Raw genomic sequence first — 19,320 nt, forward strand, 5'->3', positions numbered from 1 at the left:
TGGGTTGTCGGGTGTTCTGCCGGATATCAGCGTCGTACTTGCACGATATTTCGGTCACGTGGCTCGTAACCTTCATCAGGTGCGACCTGAGACTGCTCCTCGAGTAGAGATGGGGCCCCTCCACGCCCGCACCAACGTGGTGACCAACCCAAAAGTTCTACTGTGACCTCCGTAAAACATGTTAGTTATCTAGTAAGTGGATCACAGGATGCTGGGCTGTGATGTTGTCCGTGCGTCTGGGTAAGGCTACGCATTAACACGGTCCATCAGGTGATAGATAGTGGACGAAACGCGAGTGAGGGTAGCGATTTGAAGAGCAGAGGGAAAAAAGTGCCATGGCTCGTGCCGTGGGAAAAAAACCTCTGCGACAGTGGGATGGGTAGTAAGAGCAGTAGTGGCTTACTAGCTGCGATGGCTCATGCAAGGTTGGATTTGTTAGTATGGGCATCATGCATCATTACCGTGACAAGCGATGGCGATGTATCCCAGTGGCTGCAGCTGCTACATTCCTGGAACAATCAAGATCGTTATACATTAGTGGGAGATCGGCCATAGATCGTCTCACTGTGTGGGGGATGTGTGGAGCTTGTTTGCATGCGGTGTACGGTACGGCTTCCCTGTGTGGTGCCAGTTATTCGGCAGTGTATTTCAGCTGGATATCCAGTAATAGCGTCTGATTAACAGGGGCTCGCCTGTGCCGTTATCTTTGCGTATGCTTGGCCATAGATGTTATGCCCTTGCAAGTATGTCTTTTGGTCTTTTATGTTTCCATCTATGGTTGTGGTCGTAGTTCCCCAGATTCAGAATAAACGGGTTCTGCGAATGTCTGGAGTTTCTGTATAGTCTTGTGGTGAGTTTGTGGATTACCTCCGTGAGATTCTCAAGTCGGTATTCCCGGTGAAGGTCCGCGATGCGTGTGTATCGTGGAGCATTGCTTATGATTTTGAGTACTTTGTTTTGTATGAGCTGCAGACGGCGCAGGCGTGTAGGCGCAGCGTATCCCCGCCATTAGTACTCAAGCTGCTCCTCGAGTGGGCCTGGTCCAGTATTTATGCCTATGGCCTTCCCCCTCCACCAACGGCTGCAGGCGCTTCCTCTGTGGTCCGCGCCCATTCCCTGCGACCTGCTGGAGCGTTGCTGCTCCGTTTTCCGTCCGCTGCGGTTCTAGGTGTTCCCTCTGCGGTCCGCGCCCACCAACCCCGCTCCTGGGGGTTTCATCTACGGTCTGGGGTACCAAGCTTTCCCCCTGCGGTCCGCCCCCGCTCACCACGACCTGTTGGAGCGTTGCCGCTCCGTTTTTCGTCCACTGCGGCTCTGGATGTTCCCTCTGCGGTCCGCACCCACCAGTCCCACTTCTGGGTGTTCCATCTTCGGTCTGGTGCTCCTGGCAGTCCGTCAGGGGCTCGTTTTCCATCTCCATGTCTCTGGTTCTTCTGTTTGTGCAGTGTTGCAGCTGGCCCCGTTGCTCCTTTAACAATTCCAGAGCCGGATCCCACGCTCTGCTTAGCTGGTACCCTGTGTCACGGTTCATAAGTTCGTCAGCCATTTTAATTTCTATCGATTCTCTTATAACACTGTCCCAAAATCTGGGTGTTTGTGCTAGAATCCTGGTATCCTCATACTTCATGGCATGATCTAGTTCTAGACAGTGTTCAGCAATGGCTGACTTAGTCACCTGTCTTAACCCAGTGTGCCTCTAATGTTCTTTGCACCTGATCTCCACAGTTCTTGTCGTCTGGCCAATGTAGGACCTGCCACATTGACAAGGTATATTGTAAATCCCTGCTTTTCGTAACCCCAGGTCGTCTTTGACACTCCCCAGCAGTCCCCCAATCTTGTTGGATGGACAGAAAACACACTTGATATTGTGTTTACGGAGGATCCTACTGATTCTGGCAGAAATAGAGCCAGCATAGGGCAGATATGCCACCTTCTTTGTTTCATCTTGGTCTTCTTCAGGAACCTGTGGTATGGAGGCTGGTTGGAGTGCCCTCTCACTTTGTCTGTCCGTGTATCCATTCTTGGAGAAAACTGCTTTGAGACGTTCTATCTCTATAGGTAGATTCTCTTGGTCTGACAGAGCATGTGCTCTGTGGACCAAAGTCTTCAGAACCCCATTCTTCTGTGCAGGGTGGTGACAGCTGCTGGCCTGCAGATATAAATCAGTGTGTGTTGGTTTTCGGTACACACTGTGGCCAATTGATCCATCTGCTTTCCTCTGGACTAGTACATCCAGAAATGGCAGCTGGCCATTCTTCTCCAGTTCCATGGTGAACTTTATATTAGGGTGGCATGAGTTAAGATGTTCAAGAAACTCATTGAGCCTGTCCATTCCATGTGGCCAGATCACGAAGGTGTCATCCACATACCTAAAGAAGCATGTGGGTTTAAATGTGGCTGTCTCCAATGCCCTCTCCTCAAAACTCTCCATAAACATGTTGGCAACCACAGGGGACAGTGGGCTGCCCATAGCTACACCTTCAGTTTGCTCGTAATATTGGTTTCTGTACAGGAAATACGTGGATGTCAGTGTATGACTGAACAGGTCCAACAGAGCACCGTCAAATTTCTCTGCAATCAGCTCTAGTGAGTCCTTCAGTGGGACCCTGGTGAACAGCGATACCACATCAAAACTGACCATGATGTCCGAATCTGTGATGTGCAGTTGCTTGAGGCGTCGCAGGAAATCTTCTGAGTTGCGGATGTGGTGAATACATTTGCCCACATATGGAGACAGGAGACCTTTCAAGTACTTGGCTGTTGTGTACGTAGGTGCCCCAATATTACTGACAATTGGACGTAGGGGCACGCCCTCCTTGTGTATTTTAGGCAGACCATACAGTCTAGGTGGCACTGGCGCTTTCTCCCGTAGTTGTCTGATGATCTTATCAGGCATCCCTGTTTCCTTCAAGAGAGCAATAGTCTTCTTGGCCACCTTGTCCGTTGGGTCACACTCCAGAATTCTGTACGCAGGGTCCTCCAGAAGTTGGCGTACTTTCTCATCATAATCCACCCGCTGCAAGATGACAGTGGAGTTCCCTTTGTCTGCTGGCAGTACCACAATGCTGTTGTCTTCCCAGAGTTTCTTCAGTGCAAGCCTCTCCTCGGTTGTGATGTTCGACTTCGGCGGCCTGGCCTTGGTGAGGGCCCTGCAGGTCTCTCGGCGGACTTCCTCTGCCACATTAGGTGAAAGTGTGGCTGCAACTTGCTCTACTGCACTGACGAAACCTGAAATGGGTACATTTCTAGGGGTCGTAGCAAAGTTGAGACCCTTGCTGAGTACCTTTAAGGTTGTATCATCAAACTGTATGCCACTCAGATTCGTCACAGTGCGTGTCTCTTCCATCTGCTGTGCTTTCTTACTCATGCGGTCAAACTTTGCAGATTGGCAAGATGAGGCATTCCTTCTAGCACACTCAGCTAAAGACCAGGAGGCACGGTCTACCCAATCCCAATCTTCTCTTGTTAAGGAGGCTGCCATGTACAGATGAATGTGTAACAGCTCCCTGGCCACACCATCTAACCTATGGCGCATATCTCGAATCCTCTCTCTCACCAGTGCCATGCTGGCTCTGCGTTTTATCTTGTTCGCCGCTCTGGAGTTGATGTGATGTTTAATTCTGGCAAATACTGGTACCACTTCTCCATCTCGACACCTCAGCAAAAAACTGAGAGAACTCAGCATCTTCCCTTTCTTCTGCCGAAGCTTGTCCAGCTTCTTGATATTCGGATACATCTCCTCCCCGTAGAGACTTTTCATGTAACTCTTCAGGCTTTCCCGGCGTTCTAATGACATCTTGGGTTGTCGGGTGTTTTGCCGGATATCAGCGTCGTAGTTGCACGATATTTCGGTCACGTGGCTCGTAACCTTCATCAGGTGCGACCTGAGACTGCTCCTCGAGTGGGCCTGGTCCAGTATTTATGCCTATGGCCTTCCCCCTCCACCAACGGCTGCAGGCGCTTCCTCTGTGGTCCGCGCCCATTCCCTGCGACCTGCTGGAGCGTTGCTGCTCCGTTTTCCGTCCGCTGCGGTTCTAGGTGTTCCCTCTGCGGTCCGCGCCCACCAACCCCGCTCCTGGGGGTTTCATCTACGGTCTGGGGTACCAAGCGTTCCCCCTGCGGTCCGCGCCCGCTCACCACGACCTGTTGGAGCGTTGCCGCTCCGTTTTTCGTCCACTGCGGCTCTGGATGTTCCCTCTGCGGTCCGCGCCCACCAGTAGTTTCCGATCTATAAGAAGCAGGTTTCGCTGCTCGCTCGCACCCAGAAATATAAACAGAGGCGGCTCCGCAGCCAATTTTATTACACGACGCGGCCGGTCGCGGGTGCAACAGAACCTATGTGGACGGGTGGAACGAAATGTGTCAGGCTACATAATACGTATTTATATCTGACGTGTATTATGCATTTCTTGTACGTGAATGTGAATCTGCACATGAACTTTCCTAATCCTCCTCACACCTTTCCGTAAAGCGTGGCCAAATCTTAGTTGGGAAGTAGTTCTGTAGAATAGTAGTGCCAAGCTCACTCCTGGGTAGGGGATCAGAGAGACATCACAGGCAGGTAAAAGTCAAAGACGTTCCAGTGTCACAAGATATGGAGTGGAGAGGTTGGTTACGGGCAAGTGGTTCGACCATCCCCTCCACAGGGGCCCAGGAAGACCTACGGGTGCCCGCCATATTCAAGAGGTGTGTTACAGAGCCGGCCGAAGTGGCCGTGCGGTTCTAGGCGCTACAGTCTGGAACCGAGCGACCGCTACGGTCGCATGTTCGAATCCTGCCTGGGGCATGGATGCGTGTGATGTCCTTAGGTTAGTTAGGTTTAATTAGTTCTAAGTTCTAGGCGACTGATGACCTCAGAAGTTAAGTCGCATAGTGCTCAGAGCCATTTGAACCATTTGTGTTACAGAAGACGGGTAAGTGAGCAGACGTGCCCTCAGTGCGTCTGTCTCAATGTTCACGCATGTAAGAGAGGTATTTGAATATTTGTACTAATTCTTTTATTTCCAGCTTCGGATTGTGTAATGAAATAAATGTTCTCGTTTAATTTCGGAACTTTCACCCCCTGTGTTAAGGTATCTGGTCCCCAGTTTGCCCGTTATCCTCCTCACATAGTGGATGTCCCATGTGAAATATTGGGAGACTTTGTTGGTATATACACTCCTGGAAATGGAAAACAGAACACATTGACACCGGTGTGTCAGACCCACCATACTTGCTCCGGACACTGCGAGAGGGCTGTACAAGCAATGATCACACGCACGGCACAGCGGACACACCAGGAACCGCGGTGTTGGCCGTCGAATGGCGCTAGCTGCGCAGCATTTGTGCACCGCCGCCGTCAGTGTCAGCCAGTTTGCCGTGGCATACGGAGCTCCATCGCAGTCTTTAACACTGGTAGCATGCCGCGACAGCGTGGACGTGAACCGTATGTGCAGTTGACGGACTTTGAGCGAGGGCGTATACTGGGCATGCGGGAGGCCGGGTGGACGTACCGCCGAATTGCTCAACACGTGGGGCGTAAGGTCTCCACAGTACATCGATGTTGTCGCCAGTGGTCGGCGGAAGGTGCACGTGCCCGTCGACCTGGGACCGGACCGCAGCGACGCACGGATGCACGCCAAGACCGTAGGATCCTACGCAGTGCCGTAGGGGACCGCACCGCCACTTCCCAGCAAATTAGGGACACTGTTGCTCTTGGGGTATCGGCGAGGACCATTCGCAACCGTCTCCATGAAGCTGGGCTACGGTCCCGCACACCGTTAGGCCGTCTTCCGCTCACGCCCCAACATCCTGCAGCCCGCCTCCAGTGGTGTCGCGACAGGCGTGAATGGAGGGACGAATGGAGACGTGTCGTCTTCAGCGATGAGAGTCGCTTCTGCCTTGGTGCCAATGATGGTCGTATGCGTGTTTGGCGCCGTGCAGGTGAGCGCCACAATCAGGACTGCATACGACCGAGGCACACAGGGCCAACACCCGGCATCATGGTGTGGGGAGCGATCTCCTACACTGGCCGTAAACCACTGGTGATCGTCGAGGGGACACTGAATAGTGCACGGTACATCCAAACCGTCATCGAACCCATCGTTCTACCATTCCTAGACCGGCAAGGGAACTTGCTGTTCCAACAGGACAATGCACGTTCGCATGTATCCCGTGCCACCCAACGTGCTCTAGAAGGTGTAAGTCAACTACCCTGGCCAGCGAGATCTCCGGATCTGTCCCCCATGGAGCATGTTTGGGACTGGATGAAGCGTCGTCTCACGCGGTCTGCACGTCCAGAACGAACGCTGGTCCAACTGAGGCGCCAGGTGGAAATGGCATGGCAAGCCGTTCCACAGGACTACATCCAGCATCTCTACGATCGTCTCCATGGGAGAATAGCAGCCTTCATTGCTGCGAAAGGTGGATATACACTGTACTAGTGCCGACATTGTGCATGCTCTGTTGCCTGTGTCTATGTGCCTGTGGTTCTGTCAGTGTGATCATGTGATGTATCTGACCCCAGGAATGTGTCAATAAAGTTTCCCCTTCCTGGGACAATGAATTCACGGTGTTCTTATTTCAATTTCCAGGAGTGTATTTGGCCAACGCAATTCCGTCTTGCCTGTAGAAATGTGCATGCTGATTAGTATGTAATATACCCGAGCTATAAGTTGTAAAATTGTAATGTCTGTAAACTGGAACAACTGCTGCAATCGCTGTAAAGTCGAGTGATAATGTTTAAAATAAATAGGTAATCAATTGTCATCAATCTTTAACATACCTTAAAAATCACAAAGAAGTCAAGTTAAAGGAATTCATTTAAGATAAAAGGTACAGAATGCAGGGACCCACACATCAGCGTGTGAACCCTCCAGCCCCTAGCCTAGTATCGTACAGAAAGGGCACGCTCTCTAGGTAGCGCTCTCAAGCTCCCCTCCCCAGTTATCCGTTGCGCAATTTTCGTTCAGGACTTAACGACATCAACTTTCATCTGGCTTCCATAGGCTAGGAGGTTAGACGGGAATCTTTCAATGTGTACCCAGTATGTTCCACAACGCAGCGTATAAAAATGAGATGCGCCGATGCTCATACCTCGGATTTTGTTGGTGATAAAGAGGTTTTTTCTAGTGTTTTGGATAGGTCTTCGGCTGGGGACCGTTTGTATATCCAACAGAAGGGTCGTCTTGGTATCACTATCTTAGAGTGCAGAGTCAAAGTGCGAACAATACACACTTCCTCTTGGTTATGCAAACGGAGAAAATCGGTTGGTTCTTTTTGAATTTGATGAGGTTTACGGTGAGCTTGATGGGACTTATGCAGGCACCATTATTTCACGGGAGTTTCCACGGAAAACTCCACGATAGGGTTTTTTTATTATATTTTCCTCGTTACCCGCTGACTGAAACCCAACCGAGGATTCCAAGACGGCTATCCACCGCAAATGGCTGAAATTTTTACGATATATTCCTAGTTCCCGATTTCTAGCAATAACGAAATTTTTTTGGTATCTTTATCCGTGTCCATGAGACAGAGGTTCAAAGTTACTCTATTCGTATACTTAAAATACGTAAAATCCAGTGTGAGGCGAATTCGTAGTTTATAACGTGCCATAGCAAAGAGAAATATGCTGTAAAGCGTCTCCGTTATCATCTCGGCACCCCAGTAATGAATCACATGGAATTTTTTTTCTCGTATAATCCGGTCTGAGGTTTAAAGTAAGTTTCGCGTGATTTCAATTTCACCTAAGTGAACTATATAATTTTTATTTGTCAAAAACTGACGTTCTGAGCCCGTGGCTGTGTACAAAATATGGGTTGCCTCTTACATAGAAAATAACAGGAACTAGCCATTTTTCACAATGCTATGTATTTATTTAACAGCACCGTTACCGGTTTCGAACCGACAGAATCATCTTCAGACGGCTAGTTTACGTTTTACATTAGCTTTCTCCTTTTATTTCCCAAACTGACGAAATTTCCTTGGGTTGATGGTACCCTAAAACCAAAAGAAGATATGAGACAATGTCTTTTTAACTGTAATTGTGCCTTACAACGATTATTAATTTGTCATACAGCTTTCGCTGCTGCAAGATGATATGCAGTCTGCACTGGAACATATTGCCGCGGATTTTTCATCGTAAGTAACCGAAACATCTTCCCTTTAATAATTTTTTTACATGACTTAGAATCGTGGTGAGGCACAATTACAGTTAAAAAGACATTTTGCACATTTTGTTGGTTGGGGAAGCAAAAGGCAAAAGCTAATGTAAAACGTGAATTATCCGTCTGAAGATGGCTCTGTCGGTTCGAAACCGGTAACGACGTTGTTTAAACAAATAAATATCATTGTAAAAAGTTACTGGTTGCTGTTACCCTCTGTTTAAGAGTCAACATATATCTAAATTTTACTGACCAGTAGATTTCTTTTCATATGAGCTGCATACCCTACAACCAAAACAAGATATGAGACAATGTCTTTCTAACTGTAATGTGCCTCACAACTATTTTAGATGATGTAAACAAATTATTAAAGGGAAGATGTTTTGGTTACTTACGATGAACAATTCGCACCATTATGTACCAGTGCATACTGCTGATGAAGGAGCAGGGAAAAGAAGTGTGAGAGAAAGACAGGAACAGAGGGCAGTGGAACGTAGTTGACAGTGACAAAACAGTGCTAGGAAAAGAGTGAAGGAGTGGTGTGGGACTGGGGAGCAGTAAAGAGAAAGAGAAGTGGAAGTGGGCGAAAGCCAGTAATAATGAGAGACAGAGTATATGAAAATGACAAGGAAGAGAGAGATAGTGACAGTGGGAGAGAGAGCAGCCGTAGGAAAGAAGGAATATTAGCAGTTAGAGAGAACAAGAGGGGGACACTGAGAGTGAGAGGAGACTAGTAGTAGTACAGAACGAAGGGGACCGTGGCTGTGACAGAGGAGACAATGACAGAGAGACACAAAGAGATGATGGCAACGAGTCGTGCTGAATGTGTTAGCTGAGAATGGGCAAGTTGGAGTGGATTGCTATGTGCGACTTACAGCATCGGACTAACAGGTGTAAGCGAGTTACTATTAGCGGAGATTGTGGGAATTTAAGGTGAGTTGCATGTTTAAGAAAGAGCAAATATGTTCGTATGCCAAAGTTTTGGGATAATTTTTAAAGGTGCTGAGAAAGGTAGAATAAGTAGCAGGTACCCCATTTTCAGTCAGAGTCTTTTAAATAAACATGAAAACATTCGCATTTTTTTTTTTTGCCACGGTAGGGGCATTTTTCCACTGGTAATACTTTGCTTGGAAATCAATACTTGTCGAGATGTTGGCCAGTCTCTCCTCTCATTCCCACCTGTATGTTACATTGAAGTATACACTGCTGCCAATGCTGCATGTGGTTACCACGCATCCTGGTACGTCCTTCACTTCTTCTTCTCAGTGAATCATGCACATTTTCAGATATACAACGTTTCATTCAGATAGCGTCAATGGAATTTATTTCTACTTTTTCAGTTTTTTTTTTCCAAATGGAATTTAATCGTCCCTTTAAAAGATCTTGGTACACGTCTTTCCAACTTATGTGTCAAGTGTTCCTGGAATTGAGGGTAGGGGACACCAACTGGGAATACGAGTGAGGGGATGTTGCAGTTCTTGCACTTTGTTACTACTAAGGGAAACCTCCCGAAAACATGGGTCGGAGATGGGTACCTGTATCACAGTGACAACGTCATTGACAATCGAGAACGTATGAGACAGGGAAACGTAAACATAGACTACGGAAGACCTCATTCTCTTATTAATTGGCCCTATAGTATCTTTACCACATATAATTAGCTACCGATCACTTTGTTATTCTGATACGAATGTATGGGACAACGTTCGTGTAACCTTGGTCGTTTATCTTCGTCAAAGCAGCCGCAGCTGCTGCTGACGTGACGGCTGCTGCTATGGTAGTCCAGGTGCCGAGGACGCTCGCCGTAGCACCCAGTGTTATCGTAGTCATCGTCGTCATCGTCGTCGTGTCGACGTCATAATATCCGGTTTGCTGCAACCCCTGGACACTGTCGATCGGTTCGGCATTCACCAACATCTTTAAATGACCATATGACCAGAAATCCAGTGGATTGAGGTTCGGAGAACCGGGAGACGCTGCTACCGGACCTCCTCCATCAATGCATCGCTCGTGAAGCGGTGCGGTGTACATTGTTTCACGATCCGTAGCGAACGGGGTGGCCCATACTCCGTAAAGTGCAATCGTCTTTCTAAAAGGACAACATTCTCTATTAGCGCTAGTAATTCATCGCGCAGAAATCGTTGATGTACAGCACTTCTCGATCTGTTTCGTAAAGTGTACGGCCTTATGAGACCGTCACCAACAGTTCCAGCCCATATGCTGATACTGAAGCGGTCCTCATGCCTCACTTCCATTGCTACTCGAGGGTTTGCAGCTGCTCTTATGTTCATATGGTGGTAATTTACTGCGACATCTCTTATGCACAATAAGGCGTCGTACGTCGCCGAATACTACGTATTTGTAGTAATAAGTAGAAGTCTCACATCTCAACGAATACTGATTTCTGGACACATAATGACAAGAACTTTTCTTCTAGTTTTGACAAATACTAACACCTGGGGCAATATGTGGTACTCTGTTTAAACTCCCTGTATACACAGTAAGGTGAAAAAGTCGTAAGATACTTCCTAATATCGTGTCGGACCTTCTTCTGCCCGTCGTAATGCAATAAGTCGACGTGGCATGGACTCAGAGAGTAGTTGGAAGTCCCCTACAGTAAACTGAGCCATGCTGCCTCTGTAGTTTTCCGTAAGAGTGATGCCGGTGCAGGAGTTTGTGCACAAACTGCCTCTCGATTATGTTCCATAAACGATGGATGGGATTCAAGTCCGGTGATATGGAAGGCCAAATTATTAGCTCGAATCGATCAGATTATTCTTCAAACCAATCGTGAACAACTGTGGCCTGGTGATATAGCGCGTTGTCATCCATAAAAATTGAATTTTATTTGGGAACATGACGTCTATGAATGGCTGCAAATGGTTTCCAAGTAGCCGAACATAACCATTTCTAGTCTGTGGTCAGACAGTTCCATGCAAGCACAGCGCACACCATTACGGCCGGCAGGGGTGGCCGAGCGGTTCTAGGCGCTACATTCTAGAATCGCGCGACTGCTACGGTCGCTGGTTCGAATCCTGCCTCGGGAATGGACGTGCGTGATGTCCTTACGTTGGTCAGGCTTAAGTCGTTCTAAGTTCTAAGGGACTGATGACCTTAGAAGTTAAGTCCCATAGTGCTCAGAGCCATTTGAACCACCCCATTACGGGGCCACCATCAGGTTGCACAGTGCCTTGTTGACAACTTGTTCAAAAAAATGCTCAGAAGTGTGAGAAATCTTATGGGACTTAACTTCTAAGGTCATCAGTCCCTAAGCTTACACACTACTTAACCTAAATTATCCTAAGGAAAAACACACACACTCATGCCCGAGGGAGGACTCGAACCTCCGCCGGGACCAGCCGCACAGTCCATGATGACAACTTATGTCCATGGTTATTTGGGGTCTGCACCACACCTCGTAACCAACTGAAATCGAGACTCATCTGACCATCTCACGGTTTTCCAGTCGTCTAGGACCCAACCGATATGATAACGATCCCAGAAGACGCGCTATGGGCGTCGGTCTTCTGCTGTCACAGCACATTAACGCCAAATTTCACCGTGCTATGCCTACTAATACGTTCACTGTATATCCCACATTGATTTATACGGTTTTTTTACGCAGTGTTGCTTGTCTGTTAGCAGTGACAACTCTACGCTAATGCCGCTCATCTCCTCCGTTAAGCGATGGCCATCGGCCACTGTTTTGTGCGTGGTGAGAGCTAATGTCTGAAATATGGTTTCCTCGGCACGCTCACGAAACTGTGGATCCCGGACTATTGAATTCCCTGACAACTTCTGAAATGGAATGTCTCACGCTTCTAGTTTCAACTACCATTCCGCGTTCCAAGCCTGTTAATTCTCGCCGGAAACCTTTTCGCATAAATCGCCTGAGTACAAATGACAGCTTCACCAATGCACCACCATTTTACACCTTACGTGCGCGAGAATACTGCCATCTGTATATGTGCTGTCCCTTCACTTCGGTATCTTCAGTGTACAGAGCGATTAGATAGGAGGGGCTGTCGTAAAGTTTTAGTCACCACCTCGAAGAGAGTAATTATATTTTTGTCTGTTTGCAGGTGCATGTCTGCAGGTCCGCGACACATTAATATCTCTTTGCAGTTGTACCGTAGCACGGTGCTAGAGTAGACAATGCAAAACGGCGCCGACCGTCTCTTGTTTTTCAATAAGCTTCGCCAGGTTGTTTGACTCCTGTGGCGTGGATTCTGTTGTGTACTAGGACTTGACACATATACCTGCAAATAAACGAAAAGAAAATGTGTAACTTTATTTCTTCAAGTTGATAGTTAAAATTTTATGACTACAGTCTTGTCATTCTACGTGCGGTTGTCGCTAAGTCATAGCCGACAGAGTGGCGAACTTTATGTCTGCTAGTAATTTGTAGCACTTCGAGCTGCCATTAAATGACAACGAGTGTTTTTAATGACACTTTACATGTTTTTTGTGACATCGAAAATGCCGATACAGAGGAATTCAGCGGCGTAACGAGTGTGTAACCTCATCAAATACACTACCGGGGAAAAAAATTAATACACCCTTTTAGTGGTTTCCAGTTCACTCAAGATTAATTGTTGCAACAGGATATATGGGGTGCATGAAATGATCACATTTACAGATCAATAGCAAAAGCAGTTCTGAGGTTATAGGACTCCAACCACGCTGAAACACCTACATTACTACGTGTATAGTCTTCACGGGCGGCAATGCAGGCATTAACCCTCGCATCCAGTCGATCATACTTATGGCCAACACTGTCCTGGGATGCGTTATGCCGCGTCTGCTCGACCTGTTGAAGTAATTTCTGTATTGTTGGTTGACGACTGCAGGAGTCACTTCTCTTCACGTTATATCTAACACTTCTTCAATTGGAGATCGTGCAAGTCAGGGAAGTTGCTGCACGTCTTGCAAACCACGTTGAGTTACGCACGCAGTGTGTGGGTGAGCATTATCGTTGGAACGACACATCACGTTCCTATTGCAAGCACGGCAAAAGAACGGGTCTAACAACGTGCTCAAAATGTTGAACTTGAGCGCTGATGCGTGCCATAGGCCCTACAGATATTGCGAACAGGTAACACGTTCAGTACGATATGGGCTTATCGCAGCTCAGCACTGTGCTAGAAGAGCATTTCATGTCGTAGGGAGTCATCCCTATTTCCTTGTCGACATCTTGTTTCAATTTTTGCCACAGACAGAAGTTCAGGAAAAGGAAGGAACGAATATCAGAGTTCAACGTCTCGTCCACAGGGCGGTCATTAGAGACGGAACGCAAGCTCGTATTGCGGAAGAGTGGAGAAGGAAATCGGCAGATACTTTTTCAATGGAACCATCCTGTCATTTGCCTTGAGCGAATTACGGAAACTACGGATAACCTAAATCTGGAAAGCAGTACGCGGATATTAATAACTGTGGTCTCACGGTACCCTTCTCCAGTCACAAATTGCTCTTGCATCATTCACACTGTGAACAGATGTGTGCTCGCTCAACCATTTACAGTGCCTTGGTATGCTTATAACACCATTTCTACAGTTCCCTTTATTACGCACTTGAACGCCACTACCCTATCTATGCCCACACTACACCACAGATAACGTGCAACAAGCAGTTGCCCTCCCCCCCCCCCCCCCAACTCTCCCTCACTCTCTCTCTCTCTGTCTCTGTCTCTCTCTCTCTCTCTCTCTCTCTCTCTCTCTCTCGCGCGCGCGCGCGCGCGCCCTGCGATATTATTGCCATACTTGAAACATATTCTTTGGATCCTAACGCAATACAAATTTCCTTCAGTTTTCCAGCGTTTCTCCGACACATTTTTACAAAATTATTTCCTAGCAGTTTTTCATAACTACATTACGGTTTTTGAAGTAATGAATACCTACCAAATTAATACGATACAAACACATAAAACAAAAACAAAACAACTGGTTTAAATGGCTCTAAGCACTATGGGACTTAACATCTGATGTCATCAGTCCCCTAGACTTAGAACTACTTAAACCTAACTAACCTAAGAACAACACACACATCAATTCCCGAGGCAGGATTCGAACCTGCGACCATAGCAGCAGCGCGGTTCCGGACTGAAGCGCCTAGAACCGCTCGGCCACAAGTGCCGACCACATAAAACAAATAACATCATAGTTACAGGAATATGTAATTGGAAAATTAGGAGGCACTGTATTTTAGCACTGTAAACTACAACACTAACTGATTTACGATAGAAAGCTAGTGAATAAAAGATCGATAAGTCAGAAGGGGAGGCACCTTGTGGCAAAGCATTCACATACGCAAACACACACACACACACACACACACACACACGAGTGCGCGAGTGTGCTTGATACAAGAAGAGAGAGAAGCGACGTGCAAGATGGCCATCATTACGTCTGAAATCCCCACTCCCCGAATATGAAGGCTTGTTAGCGACTACGGATGGCTGTAAAATCGACAGAAAAGCTTCACACGCAGATCAGTCGGCCCAGATTTCTTTCCGCAGGGCAGACTCTCTGCTTTCCAACTGGTGACCCAAGCTAGGTAAGTAGGAGAAAGAAAAACTGGTAGCACAAGCGATCGAACTGCTTGTGACTTCCGCAATGAGGTAGGAGAGGCACGACGACTTCTCACTCTCTCTCTGCGCTATTACTTTCGCACACATATCAAAATCAACGTATACACTATAAAGCTACTATCAGCGCATGTTGGACAGTATTTCATTCCAGTGTTATCGATTTTTTGCACTATTCTATTTGCGTTCTGAACGAGAGAATTTGCCTGTCACTATGGCTCGCTAATCACACTAATCTCTGTCATCTTGTTCTCCTAGTCTCATGATCCCTATGCGAGATACTCGATGGAGGCTGTATTAGGCATTCACAATCTTCTCTATATTTAGGAGACAGGATTTTGCAAAATGAACACCGCATTTCTTCTATCCCAGTGGTCCCCAAACTTTGTTAGACCATTACCCCTGAGTGCAATTAGTCATTAGCTAGAACCCCAGCCCTCATCCCTACCCTGCCGTCTGTTATCCGTCCCCTCCCCCACATTATCACAAACTTTAGCACGTAGCTAAACTGTAGAGTGAAAGACGATCCTTGGAACACTTTTACGAGGGCAGTTCAATAAGTAATGCAACACTTTTTTTTTCTGAAACAGGGGTTGTTTTATTCAGCATTGAAATACACCAGGTTATTCCCCAATCTTTTAGCTACACAACACTATTTTTCAACGTAATCTCCATTCAATGCTACGGCCTTACGCCACCTTGAAATGAGGGCCTGTATGCCTGCACGGTACCATTCCACTGGTCGCTGTCGGAGCCAACGTCGTACTGCATCAATAACTTCTTCATCATCCGCGTAGTGCGTCCCACGGATTGCGTCCTTCATTGGGCCAAACATATGGAAATCCGACGGTGCGAGATCGGGGCTGTAGGGTGCATGAGGAAGAACAGTCCACTGAAGTTTTGTGAGCTCCTCTCGGGTGCGAAGACTTGTGTGAGGTCTTGCGTTGTCATGAAGAAGGAGAAGTTCGTTCAGATTTTTGTGCCTACGAACACGCTGAAGTCGTTTCTTCAATTTCTGAAGAGTAGCACAATACACTTCAGAGTTGATAGTTTGACCATGGGGAAGGACATCGAACAGAATAACCCCTTCAGCGTCCCAGAAGACTGTAACCATGACTTTACCGGCTGAGGGTATGGCTTTAAACTTTTTCTTGGTAGGGGAGTGGGTGTGGCGTCACTCCATTGATTGCCGTTTTGTTTCAGGTTCGAAGTGATGAACCCATGTTTCATCGCCTGTAACAATCTTTTACAAGAAATTGTCACCCTCAGCCACATGACGAGCAAGCAATTCCGCACAGATGGTTCTCCTTTGCTCTTTATGGTGTTCGGTTAGACAACGAGGGACCCAGCGGGAACAAACCTTTGAATATCCCAACTGGTGAACAATTTTGACAGCACTACCAACAGAGATGTCAAGTTGAGCACTGAGTTGTTTGATGGTGATCCGTCGATCATCTCGAACGAGTGTGTTCGCACGCTCCGCCATTGCAGGAGTCACAGCTGTGCACGGCCGGCCCGCACGCGGGAGATCAGACAGTCTTGCTTGACCTTGCGGCGATGATGACACACGCTTTGCCCAACGACTCACCGTGCTTTTGTCCACTGCCAGATCACCGTAGACATTCTGCAAGCGCCTATGAATATCAGAGATGCCCTGGTTTTCCGCCAAAAGAAACTCGATCACTGCCCGTTGTTTGCAACGCACATCCGTTACAGACGCCATTTTAACAGCTCCGTACAGCGCTGCCACCTGTCGGAAGTCAATGAAACTATACGAGACGAAGCGGGAATGTTTCAAAATATTCCACAAGAATTTCCGGTTTTTTCAACCAAAATTGGCCGAGAAAAAAAAATGTGTTGCATTACTTATTGAACTGCCCTCGTATTTGTAATATGATAAAATATGAATGATATTTAATGTGTATGTGTGTGTGTGTGTGTGTGTGTGTGTGTAAGAATGAATGACGGAGTGTATGACGGAGTAATTCGTGGTGCATCGCAGGTGCTACCCACAATACCCTATCATAAAAGAAGCTAACTATCCACACCGAGGGTAGACACTTGTTTGAAAACATTCTTCCCCTGCATTACTTCTCTTCATTGCGGCGCTTGCTTGACCTGCACACTGCAGCTCCATTGAAAATCAACCAAGTTAAAATGTTTGCACTGTACTTACTGTTCGTAAATCACTTTACTGCTGCACTCCTTACTTCTGAACTGGCAGAAACTGGAAGACTTCAGGATTTTGCCGGCCGGAGTGGCCGAGCGGTTCTAGGCGCTACAGTCTGGAACCGCGCGACCGCTACGGTCGCAGGTTCTAATCCTGCCATGGGCATTGATGTGTGTGATGTCCTTAGGTTAGTTAGGTTTAAGTAGTTCTAAGTTCTAGGGGACTGATGACCTAAGCAGTTAAGTCCCATAGTGCTCAGAGCCATTTTGACTTCAGGATTTTAATGCTTTGTGTCTGACCACAGCCACTAATAGTAGCAGTAATAATAATAATAATAATAATAATAATACTGTACTATAGTAGCCCTTACGTATGTACTGCTGTGTCGTGCTAACTCATTTATCTGTTTCGAAGGCCTTAATGAGGCAATTTTTCAACTGCCCCAGATACTATCTACAGGTTAGAAAACACATTTCCTTGAGATATTTAGCGTTTGTTTCGTATATATCTCACTTTATAATTAACGATGTATGAAACAAAGTACAATGTATGTATGTGGTGGGTGGACTGTGTGAGGAACCTGTAACTTCCATCGAATTAATGCTACTAATTGAGAAGAAGTAGTTATTGATACCTTATATAATCATTATGAGAGACTTACAAATGTGTGATAATAGTAATGATCGTTTGAAAATAATTTGGTTTCGTGACTGACACAGAATTGAAGCGTTTAGTTTTTACGCTCAGAAAATTTCATTTTACCCCTAAGGGGATAATTACCCCCAGGTTGAGAACCATTATTCTAACCAGTAACGTTTACAAGCTGTATTAATAAAATTTATCACCTCGTAAAAAATTAAATAGCTAATTTTTGTCTGTTTTTACATGCACGTCTGCAGACCGCGGATACACTGAAATCTCCACCCCACCGTATCGCAGCACGCCTTTAGAGCATCAGTAACACTAAGGCGCAGCCATTTGATAAACGTGGGGGATTGTGCGGTAATTCGCTTTCCTTAGTTGAACAGCGCTGCAGTAATCCATGTTGAGATGGTGGAAATGCACGGCAACAATGGACCTTGGTAGGACATTGTGATTAAGGCGGCGCAGTCGCTTCCAGTACTGTCAAACAAGTCTGAATGAGGAAGAACCAAGTGGCAGATCATTTCTCTGTGAAGATCCGGGAATCGCAGAAGAAGGCGGTGCCCTGCTGCTCGAAGACAAGCGTACCACAATCGAAGCGAGTGTGTAAAAAATTAATATTCATCAGTTTGGAACATCTTCCACGACATCCTGAACATGACAAAGCTCGCCGTCTGCTGCGTTCCGTGACTACCCGCACCCATTCAAAAAGGTAATGCAGGTGCCTTCCTATCCTCCTAATCGCCATGGACGAGTGCAGTGTGCATCACTATGGCACCGAGACAAGGGAGAAAATAAAAGGTTTACTATCGGCGAAAACGGTGAAGACCCATCCATAAATCGGGTGTTTTTGAGACTGCTTCAGTGGGGTGCTCACAGCACCTCAGGAGCATACCAAATAAATCTCCTGACGATGGTGCGGAGGCTATTAACGCGCAGCGTCACAGGACGCTGTCCAGTAGGGATGTTCTGTTCCACGACAGCGGCCCAGGTCAATCTGCACAAGACTCAGCCACTCATGCTCCTTCTTTCGGCTACCAAATTTCGTCTCACTTGGGTGGTTTGTTGGAAAGCACGGTGCACTCAGCCCTTGGGCAAACTGAGAAGCTACTTGACAGAGAAGTAGTGGCACTGGTCACGGAAACAGACAACGGCCGGGAGAGTGTTGTGATGACCACATACCCCCTCCGAATCCGCGACTGGTGACGCGTAAGGGCTGAGGACGACAAGGCGGCTGGTCGGTACCGTCTGGTCTTCAAGGCCTCTTCTGATGGTGTTTGTTGTTTGTTCATGTTACCTTGACATGGCACACAGTGGCTTCTTATTCTTTCTTTACATGAAGAAATTTTGCGTGGCAGGGATTTTCAGAGTGACGACGAAATGGTATTCGAGATGAAACTTTTCCGTAACATCCAAAACGCAGATTTATACAACCATCACCTTCCTCAAGTCAGTCGCTTCTGTATTGCACTGAAAAGTGAATATACCGGGTGATTCAAAAAGAAAAAAAAACGGATTTCAGTTGTTTATTAGAGACAAACTCTAAATGATGGAAATACACTGCTGGCCACCCTAAATGCAACACCAAGAAAGACGAGAGGTAGCACAACAAAATTTATTTTATAGATATGTTGACCAAGTATCAAATGATTACGTTTACAGACGTCTGTGACATGTGGTTCCTGCCAGAATCAGTAGCCAGAGTAGCCGCCATTGTTGGAGATCACCGCTGCCACACGTCTCGGCATTGAGTCAAAGAGACGTTGGATGTGTTCCTGGGGTAC

This window comes from Schistocerca nitens, chromosome 8 (assembly GCF_023898315.1).
Source record: "Schistocerca nitens isolate TAMUIC-IGC-003100 chromosome 8, iqSchNite1.1, whole genome shotgun sequence".
NCBI lineage: Eukaryota > Metazoa > Arthropoda > Insecta > Orthoptera > Acrididae > Schistocerca > Schistocerca nitens.